Genomic DNA, 13,069 nt, shown 5'->3' on the forward strand with positions numbered 1-13,069 from the left:
AAAAAAGAGTCTTATGTCTTAGGAAACTCCTCAGTCCTTCACAAACTGGGATGGCTGGTCACCCTATGCGTCCCCTATTAGCCAGTAGACTCCTTGTGGACCGAAACCACACTGCTTCCCAGACACATTCCCCCCTAACAGAGAGCTGAATAGACAACATGGCAGTCTGCATGCCCACAAGAACTCTTAGGGGAACAAGCGCATAAATGGTCATGATTTCAGAATCAGAACAACCCAAGCACTCTGACAACTAAAGTATACTCCAGGGTGGCCTGTGTCCAGCTTTGGCCAACGAAACGAGAATAACACTGACCCATCAGTTCTGTTTGGGAGTGTCAGGAGCCAGTGCGTCAGGGGAGCTGTGGGGGACCAGGTGATAGTATAGCATCCCTCAGGGTAGCTCACTGCCCAGACCCACATGGACTTGTGATGTGAGCGAGATGGAAATAAACTCTGATTTTGTAAAATTATTTACTTAGTTATTTAATATGAAGTTTCTTGTCAAATTGGTTTCCATACAACAGCCAGTGCTCATCCCCAACAGGTGGCCTCCCCGATGCCCATCCCCCACTGTCCCCTCCCTCCCACCCCCCGTCAACCCTCAGTTTATTCTCAGTGTTTAAGAGTCTCTTATGGTTTGCCTCCTTCCCTCTCTGTAACTTTTTTTCCCCTTCCCCTCCCCTCTGGTCTTCTGTTAAGTTTCTCAGGATTCACCTAAGAGTGAAAACCTATGGCATCTGTCTTTCTCTGTGTGACTTATTTCACTTAGCATGACACTCTCCAGTTCTATCCACGTTGCTACAAAAAAGCCAGATTTCATTCTTTCTCATTGCCAAGTAGTATTCCATCGTATATATAAACCACAACTTCTTTATCCATTCGTCAGTTGATGGACATGTAGGCTCTTTCCATCATTTGGCTATTGTTGAAAGTGCTGCTATAAACACTGGGGTACAAGTGCCCCTATGCATCAGCACTCCTGTATCCCTGGGGTAAATTCCTAGCTAAACTCCGATTACATGAAACCACAGAGATTCGGAGAGTGTGTGCTATTGCAGCATAAACAGTATCCTATCATACTGTTCTAAATCATTTAGAACATGTTTACAACATAAAGTTAGTTTGTATTTGGGCTGTAATGCAGAAGGCTCTAGGAAAAGCCAGGTTAAACCTCCTTGGACAAGGAAAATTATTGGTCAACAAATTGTCCATGAAATCAGAATTGTAGGTTGCATAAGGTCATAGAATAAAAATGAAGCTTTGGAATCAGAAAGACCGAAGTTCACATCCTGGCCTGGCTATCTGCACATTCTGTCTTGTAAGGCAAATGACTTGCTGTCCTCAGTCAGCACTGTCCAGTAGAATGTTCTGCAAGGTTGGAGGTGTGCTGTCCTTCACTGCCCAATATGGTATTTGCTAGCCACGTATGACGATTTCAGTTTAAATGAATTAAAGTTAATTAAATGAAATTTAAAATTCAAGTTCTCAGTCATCATAGCCACATTTCAAGTGCCCAGTAGCTTTAATGTGCAAAGAAAATATATATAAAAACACCCGACCTTGGGGCGCCTGGGTGGCTCAGTCGGTTGAGTGTCCGACTTCGGCTCAGGTCAAGATCTTGTGGCTTGTGAGTTCGAGCCCCTTGTCGGGCTCTGTGCTGGCAGCTCAGAGTCTGGAGCCTGCTTCCGATTCTGTGTCTCCCTCTCTCTCTGCTCCTCCCCTGTTCACGCTCTGTCTCTCAATAATAAATAAACGTTAAGAAAATAAAAAAAAAAAAATACCTGACCTAGAGTAGTTGCTCAATATGAAAATTCTTCCTCTTGCCAGCAGTTGACCTGTTCCACATTCCTACAGACAAGGGGGGTATAAATACACCACTCAGAGAGATAATGTTTGGTGAACAGCTGCCAGTGTGGTCAGCATGGGGCTGTAGGGTCAGCCATAAGTCTAGATGTCTACAGTTCAAGAAATACAAAGGATCTGATCATTCAGACATCCCACAAGTATTTATGAAGGTATTTCCCTGGGTTATGAAGTAAGTCTGAAAATCTTAAGAGTTTAGCCCCAGAATGAGAATTTCCCAATGGAGAGGGCAGATAGACCAAGAATCCTAACTTTCCAGTTTCAAACTTTTTCTTTCTGATTGTCCTTTTCATCCTCAGGTGGCTCCCACAGAAGCACTGTTTCCCACAGTAATGGCCCACAGAAGCATAAATCCCTTGTCCCCAAACCCTTTTAGCATCACTGAAATAAACTCATCTTTCAAAACTACCTTACTGAACTCCAAGGGAGAACATTAGAGGGATAATCTCAGAGCCTATGAGGAATTTACTTCCAGTAATGGCATTTATGAAGGAGAGAGTTCTGGTGCTTTCCAGAGAGAGTTCTAGTCCTTTCTAGAACTCATCATCTCTTTCCCAACTGGTATGACACTTGAAGGTAAGGACACCCTTGCATGAGTCTTATCACTCAGTCTCTGGAGCATTGCCCTACACAGCATGACTCTTTCATCATCAGGACCTAGAGAAATGGAACCCTCCTCCCCACCCAATGCCTTCTATTTCATTCCAATGTCCCAGTCTGAAGACCTAACCCTTCCATGGACTGACACCAAGAAGGACCTCCCTCTTCAGGTCTGACAAGTCCTCAAGCCCAACTGCATGACCATGAGCCTTTCAACATGGAACCCAGTCACCATGTAATAAGAGGTATAGCATTTCAGTAACTGGCCAATCATTTTCTCATGTGAAACTGGATTAAAATCATGCAAACATCAGTGTTAAATCACTAGTGATAGTCCTCTGGGAAGATCATGGTTTTTACTGAGACTAAGACAAATGACTAGCCATTTATCCAACTCTGCATGCATCAGTCCACCCACCCACCCACCCATCCTTCCTTCTATTGGTCCATCTCACTATCCATCTATTTATGCATTTGTCCAATCATCCCCACCTGTCCTGTGTCCCTCCCTTCCTCCCTTCCTTCCTTTTTTCTTCCCTCCCCACTTCCCCTCCTTCTTCCTTCCTTCCAACTGTATATCCACCTACCTGCCCATGAACATTTGTAATGTGATAGTCAACAACTTATTCTCTGGAGTCAAATTGAATGGGTTTGGATTACAGCTGTAAGTTATTGCCATGTGACTTGACCTCTCTAAACCTCCTTTTCCTCATTTCCATGGTGGAGGTGAATAATAATATTTACTACATGCTTCTTGGGTTGGATGAGAATTGCCTAAGATATTAAAGTCTCAGGAACACTTTGTGAGATACGTAGCTATTATTATTAATTACCTACTATAGATATTAAGGAAACCAAGACATGTAAGGTCTAGCCAACATGAACTCCTCACTACAGTGAGATTCAAACCTTTTCCGCTTTTTATGTAATTGATTATTTTAATATTTATCACTTAAAGTAGCAACAGGTCAGTCAAACATATCATTTGAAAATTACAACCCATGGGACACCTGCATGGCTCAGTCGGTTGAGCTCCCAACTCTTGATTTGGGCCCAGGTTATGTCCCAGGGCCGTGAGATCGAGCCCTGCATCAGGCTCTGCGCTGAGTGTGAAGCCTGGTTGGAATCCTCCCTCTGTCTTCCTCTGTACCTCTCCCCCACTCATTTGCACTCCCTCTCTAAAATAAAAAATAATTAATTAATTACTTAAAATGAGAAAAGGAAAGAAAGATGTCAGTATGTGAAAAGGAGACTCCAGAACCCTTAACTGGGTGCGTCATGAACAATCTTGGGCATTTGGACAGGACTAAGGTGGGGTGGGGCCTTTTGGGGGACAGTTGGTCCTACAATCTCCCCAGCAGCAGCCCCTGTTCTGTGTGTATCAGCCGGGCCCTAGACTGTCTGTACAAAGGATATTTCCTTTGTTATCTCTCTTCTGTTATCTGCCCATGGAGGCCAAGCTATCTGTCCTCATTTTGTCTTCTAAGACAGGCTTAATGTTGTTGTTGGCTTTTTAAAATTATTTTTTCCCTTAGGGTCCTCACCTGGTATCCAGACCTCAGTTATAGATGGTTTGAGTGAATGGATCACCCCAATAATTTGGAGATCTTGGCTCTGGGGTCCTCTCCTTAGATGGGGCTCAATACTTTGTTTTCATCCAATTATGCGTGGATAGCATCTTTCATACCTTTTGTTCAAGAAGCAAAAGCCTTTATTTTCCCCAGGTGAAGCCTCTTGTGGATTTTTAGTAAATAAAATAGACAACGTGAATCTTGTAAACAATCAGAGATACACTTTGGGGACAATATTATCTGAACTAAGTGTGGTTAGTTGTGATCGAGAAACATGTCTGAAAAGTCTAGTAGAAATGTAAAACTTAATTCACCTCAATTAATAAATTGCCTTTATCACGATATAATTTGGATGACCTGACTTTGGAAATGCCCTGGAAAACAACAACAATAATAAATGGCTCCTCTGTGCATATTTCACATCAGCAGGCTAAACTTTGGCGATGGAGAATTCTTTTTATTGGTCCTTTCCCAAGCTGTGAAAGGAACATTTGTGTTCATCTCTCTCAGTATCCAAAAGGGAAAGTCTATTTGTGTTCAGATGAGAAAGGCAAAGAAATTAACATTTATGGTGCACCTGCTAGGTGTTCGCGCTGTGCCGAGCGCTTGATAAGCATTACCAGCTCCGTGAATCCTTAATGCCATTCTCTGGATCTGCTGCCTCCGTTTCCTCCCCACGCACTCTGGCTTCTTTCTTCCACCATTCACCGAAATAGTTCTTGCCAAGGTCTCTAGTGTGGGACATTAAGTCCAGTGGACATTTTCCAGTCTTCATCATATTTGATACCTTAGCAGCATTCAGCACTTCTGGAAATCTCTTCCTTTATCTTCCATGAAACGATACATCCTGCTTTTCCTTCTCTCTCTCTCTCTCCCTCTCCCTCTCCCCCACCTTTTTCTCTCTGATTGTTTGTTCTCTGTTGTCTTGGAGGCCCCCATCTTTCCCAGGCAGAACACATCCCTGCCGAAATCTCACACGCAAGACCCCCCAGTCTCTTCCGTGCACATTCCACTCACAATTACATATCTGTATATCTGTTCTCAGTCAGAACATCTCCTTGCCTTCTTGTCGTCACCCCTCAGATAACTTCATCTTTTTCTCTAAAACCTTGTGGTTTCCCAGTATTTTCTCAGCTCTGTGGGTGACACTTCCATCCATTCTCCAATAGAAACTTACAAAACACCCTTGAAATCTCCCTCTTTCTCATCTTCCATATCCAACTGATCACCAAGCCTTCATGGCTCTACCTCCAAACTACCTCCTGAGGTCTCTCTCTTCTCTATTCTCCAATGCCACCCGTGGTTGTCATCCTTAGTTCAAGCTACCTGAATCTCAAGTCTGATCCTTGGCAGCTTCCAGAATGGCTCTCGTGCCAGACATTATTGCTGCAGCCGTTTGAATCTCGGCTAGAGGGATCCCTGTGAAAATGCAGGTCAGGTTGTGCCTCATCTATTTCCCCGCCTCCCCCCGCCCCCACCTCCAAATGAAACATACCAGTGCTTTCCATTGTTCTTAGAATGATCACAACATCCCGACCGAGATCCATGAGGACTTTCTGCCTGGGATAGCCTCAGTCTTCCTCTCCTGCCTCACCTCCTTTGTTTACTAGATGTAAGTCCTTGGCTGGGCAGAGAGGATGCTAAGATGAGTAACAGTACTTTAACTTTTTAATTTAATGACTAGTCAAGATAGTGGGCAGGAGTCCAGGTTGTGAATTTTCTACTTCTTACTAGGATTTTGGATTTGCTATCAAAAAGGAGGGGCTAATTCTCACAGATGAACTTTGAGCCTGGCTTCTACATTAGCTGAGTACATTAAAGTCTACTATATTACAAAACCATTTTTCTACAGGTGGGGAACAGGCCGTTTCTAAACAAGCAAGAAGGCTTCTATAAAAGAGAAGAGAGTCATGTCATCGCGACTTAGACATACTTGGAGATATTAGGATGTTTCTGCTTGCTACCGAGGATGAAGTCACAGGTGGAATAAGACAGTTGAGAGGGCAGGTCAGAGGACATTTGAGACTTTTGGAAAGTCTGTAACTTAACAAGGAGACAGAAGAGGAAGATCATATAAAAGCATTACAAAAAAAAATGGCAGATGTGATTAAGGATTTTGAAATCGGGAGATGGTCTCAGATTTTCCCAGTGGGCCCCTAGTACAATCACACGTGTCCTTGTAAGAGGATGGCATTAGAGATAGGACACAGGTAGAAGGGAAGGTGGCAACAGTGGGGCAACAAGGCAGAGATTGGGGCGATGGGGCTGCAAGCTAAGGAATGCCAGCAGCCATGGAGGCTGGAAGAGACAGGTAGTGGATTCTCCCCTGCAACCTACAGAGGGACGCAGCCCTGCTGACACTTCAGTTTCGGCCCAGTGATACTGATTTGGGACTTCTGGCCTCAAAAGCTCAGAGAGAATGAACTCCTGTCATTTTAGGCTGCCAAGACCCTGTAATCTGTTACAGAAGTGTCAGGAAACTCCACGCCCCGATATTGATAATGTAAATCATGCTGTGTGAGAAGCACTCACTGTTAGGATCTATGCATTTTTAATTAGCCTGCATATGATGACACAGACCACTCTTTCCCACTCCCAGCCTCCTCGATGCAGATTCTCGTTTCGTGAGGACCCAGCCATAGAGTATCCATATAACCTTGAAATGAGAACATATCTGAGCAATTTATTTTTCAACCCAGCTCTCGTATCCCATGTCTCTGCAGCTCAGCTGACATTTTTTCCTTTTCAAAATCATGTTAAAATCCACTTCAATCGTTTGAACCCTAGGCGTTCAAACCCTTGCCACTTTGAACTTCTGTCTTTTGCTTCCTGTCACAACTTGGAGAATTGTGTGTCGAGCACAAGGCCTTGCCACCCAAGAATGTGAATAAAGACACTATCCCTTCATGGGGAATGGTCCCTCAACATTCCAGCTGTGTCCCCATGTTGTGGAGATGTCCTGGGTCCATCCATAGACTGACAACGTTGTATGGAAGACCAGGTCGAGGACTGCGTGAGTGAGTTCAGTTCAGCTCAGAGATTCGTCAATATTAGTCCTGTACTGAAGGATCTCAAAATCCAGATAACAACACAGACACATAAGGACTCCCACACAATGTGCTGCCTGCTCAAGAGGTAGGACAAAGTACTCTGCAAGCAGAGATACAGACACAATACGGTGCCAGAGAGTCAGAGAGCTGTGGAGAAGTGCCACACAGGACTGATGAATTTGTAGGTAGTTGTAAGGCAAAAGAGGGTGGAAGGAAGGGCATTTTAAACAGTAGGAACAGCATGGGCCAAGGCAATGAGGATGATTTATGTGGACTTGGGGGTAAACAGGTGGTCCCAGAACAGGAGAGGAGGCCACATTTACACGGGAGAACTACCTGAACAGGAAGTTCTGAAGGAAGTTGATATGGTTTTTTTAAGACTGAAAGGGAGGGGTGCCTGAGTGGCTCAGTAGGTTGAGTGTCCGACTTCGGCTCAGGTCATGATTTCACAGTTCGAGAGTTGGAGCCCTGCGTCGGGCTCTGTGCTGATGGCTCAGAGTCTGGAGCCCACTTCAAGTTATGTGTCTCCCTATCTCTCTGCCCCTCCCCTGCTCATGCTCTGTCTCTGTCTGTCAAAAACAAATAAACATTAAAAATTAAAAAAAAAAAAAACAATTATAAGACTGAAGGGGAAGATGCTAGATACCTCATGTCCTGTAAATACAAGCAGTTTTTTGAAATGGTAAGTAACATGGGAATGCCAACATGGGTAGGATGAGAAGACCCCTCACGTACCACTCATGGGAGGCTGAGTTAACCCAACTTTGGTAGAGAACCACTTTGCTGTATGAAAATACCCATATATTTTATCCTGAGAATCCTGCCTCCAGAAATCTACCCTAAAGGGATAAGACAAACTATGGGAAGACTTCACGCACAAATAGATTCATTGCAGTCATATCTATAATGTGAAAAGCAGGAAATAACTGATATAATCAAGAAGAAGGAAGTAGCTAAATAAATCAGAATTTCCAGTGCTCACAAGGTAGCAGCCAGAGGGGCCAAACCAGAAACAGGCCTTTTTGTTACTTTTTTAAAAGTATGGAAAATTCTCATAAAAAACTAACCATTTTAAAGTGCACATTTCAGTGGTATTTAGTATTTACACGATGTTGGGGAGGCATAACCTTTATCTGGCTCCGGAACATTTTCATCTGCCCCGATGGAAACCCCAAACTCATAACTGGCCACTCCCCATCTTTACTCCCCCAGATCCCTGGAAACCATGAATCTGCTCTCTGTCTCTATGGATATCCTTCTTCTGGGTATTCCATGTACATGGGATTATACAAGATGTGACCTTTGGTATCTGGCTTCTTTCACTTAGCATTATGTGTTTTGAGGTGTGTCCATGTTATAGCAGATATCAGTACCTCATTTCTTTTCATGGCTGCATTATATTCCATTATATGGATATACCACATTCTGTTATCTACTCATGTATTTATGGCCGTTTGGGTTATTTCCAGCTTCAGGCTATTATGGCCAGTGATGCCCTTATGTACGTTTTTAAACAGTAGTAACTGCATACAAGTTTTTGTTTGAATACCCATTTGTAATTCTTTTGAGTGCATATGTAGAAGCAGAATTTCTGGGTTGTCAATTTTTTTTTTTTAAATGAACTTGAGTATGTTTAGTTAGGCCTTCATGACTCAACTTGGCTTTAGTTCCAGCCACTCCCTGTGGGTTTTTTTTAATGTTTTATTTATTTATTTTTGAGAGAGAGAGTGTGAGGTGGGGGGGGGGGGGGGAGGAGGAGCAGAGAGAGAGGGAGACACAGAAAATGAAGCAGAGTCCAGGCTCCGAGCTGTCAGCATAGAACCCGATGTGGAGCTTGAACCTATGAACCTCGAGATCATGACCTGAGGTGAAGTTGGATGCTCAACTGACTGAGCCACCCAGGCATCCCTCTCCCTGTGGTTTTATCCCCAACCCCTTTACACGCCATGTGAATCTCCTCCAGCCCCTTGAGGGCACCCTCGCTGGGGGTGTGGTCATTCTCACGCACTCTTTGGACTGTTACCTGGCCATGGAAAAAGACTCCATACAATTTTTTTTTTAATATTTATTTTTGAGACAGAGACAGAGCATGAACGGGGAGGGGCAGAGAGAGAGGGAAACACAGAATCTGAAACAGGCTCCAGGCCCTGAGCTGTCAGCACAGAGCCCGATGCAGGGCTCGAACCCACGAACTGTGAGATCATGACCTAAGCCGAAGTCGGATGCTTAACCGACTGAGCCACCCAGGTGCCCCAATCCATATAATTTTTAATAACATGGGAAATAGTTCTGGTAGAAAGCTAGAGAGGGTAACATCAGGTTGTCATATCTATGGTACTTTTTCATCAAAACAAAGTAATCCTAAGCCTAGTCAATAGGACTTGAACTTCTTTGCCATGGGAAGATGTTCATAAAAACCCTATGGAAAGTTGTCCACGCACAGCTCCCTTTTTCTCATCTCCAGGGGGCGCTCCTCTCAAAAGAAAACACACAGAGATCTGTAGAGCTTCAAAAGTTGACAGGTTGACCACTTCCAACATCACCTTGGACAGGCACTCGTGCATAGTACGTGTTAATAAATGGTTATTGCTATTATTGAATCATAATAGCCTGACGTTTTCTTGCTGTTCTTCCTTTGGAAATGTAACCTATGGTGCCAGGTACATTTACCTGCACGTCACTGGGCCAGGAATGCCTCCCTGTGCCTGAATGTCCTCCTCAGCCCCCAGACGCACTGCCGTGGAGAGACCCTCTGGCCCGCTTTTCATCAGAACACATCCTATAGCCCGTGGCCTCCTCTTTGCATGGCGTGTAATGCAGTTTGTAATTCTGTCTGCCCTCTCGGCTAACATGCATCTCCTCCTCTGACTCTGGGCCCCGTGAGGAAAGGGGCCCCGTCTGCATACCTAGTGTCTGGCGTAGAAATGGAGGCCTGACATATATGTGTTGGGATAGTGAGTAAGCATTTGAACATTGGGATTCTAGCCCGGATCCTACTGGTCTTGGGATCCTGCGCCTGCGTTTTCCTAACATCGTAAGGAACCGGGTCGCTGACAATGATGGCGGAGGTGCCCCAGCTCTGCTCTGACAGAGCCAAGTGGGTGACAGCTCGGTGATCACCTTCTGGGTGGGTATGTTTCTCAGTGCTTTCAGGCCACATTCAAACCAGCGTGATGTGTCCTCGGTGACTTTTCCCCAGTGGCCACCCTGGCATAGAGCGCAGGTGATGGGAAGTGGCTGTGACCTCTTGGGGGGTCAGCAGCCCACGGGCCACACCTATCACCGTTAACGACTCACGTGAAACCAGGAAGAAGTTCTTCCGCCCAGCACTGGGGTCCCCGCCAGCGAGACGCAGAAGAACATACGGAAAGGAATAAATCACTTTTGTTCGCTTCAACTGTTTGCTGGTCTGTCCTCCATGTGTGTGTTTTCTGCTGAGAGAAATGCAGGAAAATATAATGGGAAAAGAACGGGATTTGGAGTCAGACATGTTGAATCCATTAATGTATTCATTTTTTCGTGCGACAAGCACTGGATAGGACCTCCTTCTTCCTACCCTGATGCTGAGCTATCTGCTGGAGAGTCAAAGACAGATACTTGATCTTTTTGTCTCTCTGAGCCCCTGTTTCCTCCTCCAGACAATGAGAAGTAATAATAACACCTTAACTGGAGGAAAACCCCAGACGGATCCTTGGAAACAGTGGAGCAGATATTCGGCAAGAAAGGCTATAGCGAGCTTCCATAACGAAAAACACAGTTATTGAAAGTTTTGCTTCTGTCCCTTGCTCATTCCTTGCTCGTGCTCGGTTTCCCATCGGGACCCCCTCCCGGCCACTGCCCTCTCTTCTTCCCCCTCTGCCCAGGCTCCTCCTGGCTTCCCCAATGAGCCCCTTCCTTCCCTCACTCCCTCCGGCTGCCTGCCTCCCTCCTGCCAGCATTCCTTGCCCCCAGCCCTCTGCTGAGACCCTGTGGCCTCTGAGCATCCCTGTGGTCACCGGGCCAGGCTGCTGGCACCTAACGGGGAGGTTTGCCCATCAGGAGGGCGACCTGCTAAGTGGAGGTCACAAGGCAATTCTATTTTGGAAGCTTCAGGCCAGCAGAGCTCTTGACCTCCGATGCCGAGGGAAGGGAGGGCTTGGTGGCGCCTGCCCTGGAGCTAGAGATGGCCTGGCAGGCATCGCGGGGAGAGGGAGCCCTGGCAAAGCAGCCCTGGCAAAGCATGGATCTTAGAAATGGAATTCTCCTGGAGGGGAACAGGAGGGAGAATGCAACAGCAAAAGCTGCTTGGCGGGGGAGCAGGGGGGGAATGCGTATCGTGGGAGGGAGGAGGAGACCAACACCCCGCCTACTGTGCTCTTGAGAGGCAGCCGGGGAGACGGTGAGAGTGTGCCAGGAACAGACTTGTGTTCAGTCCCTCAAAACTGGGCAGGGGGACAGATGGGGCTGGGAACAGGATGGCAGCCTGCTCTCCCCGACTCCCTTCCTGAGCGAGTGCCGAGGTTCTCATTCTGTGAAAATTCGGGAGAAGCACATGGTCCTGCTTCTCCTGCTGGAGGACAGGATAAAGGGCTGGAAGATAAGGCTTTCGAGGACCTTCTCAGGCCCTGCTGTTAAGGACATCTCCCTTACATCCACTGGGGCAGATGTTTTTATTTTCTAAAACTGCGCTAGAAGCTGGGGAGGCAGAACCGGTCCCTGACCTCCTGGTGCCAACAGGGTGGATGTTTCCAGGGAGTCTTACGGGGTGCGTTGGGGATAGGGTGCTTTGGGGGCACACGACCTGGTGCCATCAGAGACAGCCTTGTGGTGCAGGTACATCTGAGCCACGGCTGGGAGGAGGGGTTGGAGAGAGATGGGTGAAGGGTACGAGGAAGGTGACTGAGACGGAGTGGGAGGCATAGGTAAGGAGCAGGGAAGAGAGGTCAAGAGGAAGTCCCCAGAGCTTCGGGACCATCAGTGACAGGAGTCAGACCGGAGGTGGGTCGTGGGAGCTCCTTGGCCTCGGAGTGAGCTGAGCCACCCTGTGGGCCATGAGAAGCCACGACAAGGCTCTGAGCGTGAGAAGGTCTACAAAGCCCTGCCTTGGGAAGTTCTCCCATGTAGCAGCGCATTGCTATTAAGTCACGGGTGAATGTCAGGGGCCAGGTGGGGCCACTGCGCTTGTCACCATGGACGGGTACACTAGGGAGTGAAGTAGATGAGGTATACGTATAAATACCCATGAATTGTAGGTACATATGTATGAATCATAGATACATAGGAGGAGGAGATTTGTATATGTGTATTTGTGTATAAATATATATATGAGGTAGATTTGGTAGGTTGGGGCATGGCTCTGGTGGGACGTCAGTGCTACTCTCCCGGAGTAAGTCAGCAAAGGAGGGACAGGTTCTTCTTGGGGACCAGAGCACCTCCTGGGGCTGCTGCACCCCGAGAATGGTGCACACAGCCAAGGTTTGCCTCCGAGGTCCCTCTCCTCTGTCTTTTCAGGACACGTGGCTGTCCTCATGGAAGGGCAGGTGGCATGAAGGGTCTAATCCGAGAGAGGCGCTCAGGCCCTGTCTCCGGGCCCGAGGCCGTCCACTGGAAAGACCGTGAGATCTCGCCCGCTGGGTTGCCTGACACTGAACAGAGCCGGTGCTGAGCGAATGGAGCTCCCTGCCCCGGCCTCCACTGCCCGTTCCAGACCCAACAGCCATCCTTGGCGCTCGCGCCCCTCTTGTCCCCCTGGAATCCAGACAATTAAAAAGGTCACATCACTTCTGCTTCTCCCGTTCAAAACCCTATAGCGCTTAACCCTGGCCCACAAGCCCGGCCAGGCTTCTCCATACCCGTTTCTACCCATGGCCCCCTTGCCAACTACACTGAAGAGACAGTGGCCTTTCTTCTTAAACGTGATGATAGCGGGGATCTCATTTGGACCTTCAAGTTTCTTCTTGAACGTGATGATCCCATTTGCACTCTCGGATCTTTGGAATGCTAGGG

The 13,069-nt window shown here is 46.8% G+C and overlaps 1 protein-coding gene across 1 annotated transcript in view; it reads left to right on the forward strand.

The window, feature by feature from the left end:
* Positions 1 to 13,069, forward strand: part of KCNQ3 (potassium voltage-gated channel subfamily Q member 3) — a 318,490-nt gene that overhangs the window by 173,898 nt on the left and 131,523 nt on the right. The window lies entirely within an intron of this gene.

The sequence above is a fragment of the Puma concolor genome, chromosome F2 (assembly GCF_028749965.1).
Source record: "Puma concolor isolate L17-30 chromosome F2, mPumCon1.1.hap2, whole genome shotgun sequence".
NCBI classification, from domain to species: domain Eukaryota; kingdom Metazoa; phylum Chordata; class Mammalia; order Carnivora; family Felidae; genus Puma; species Puma concolor.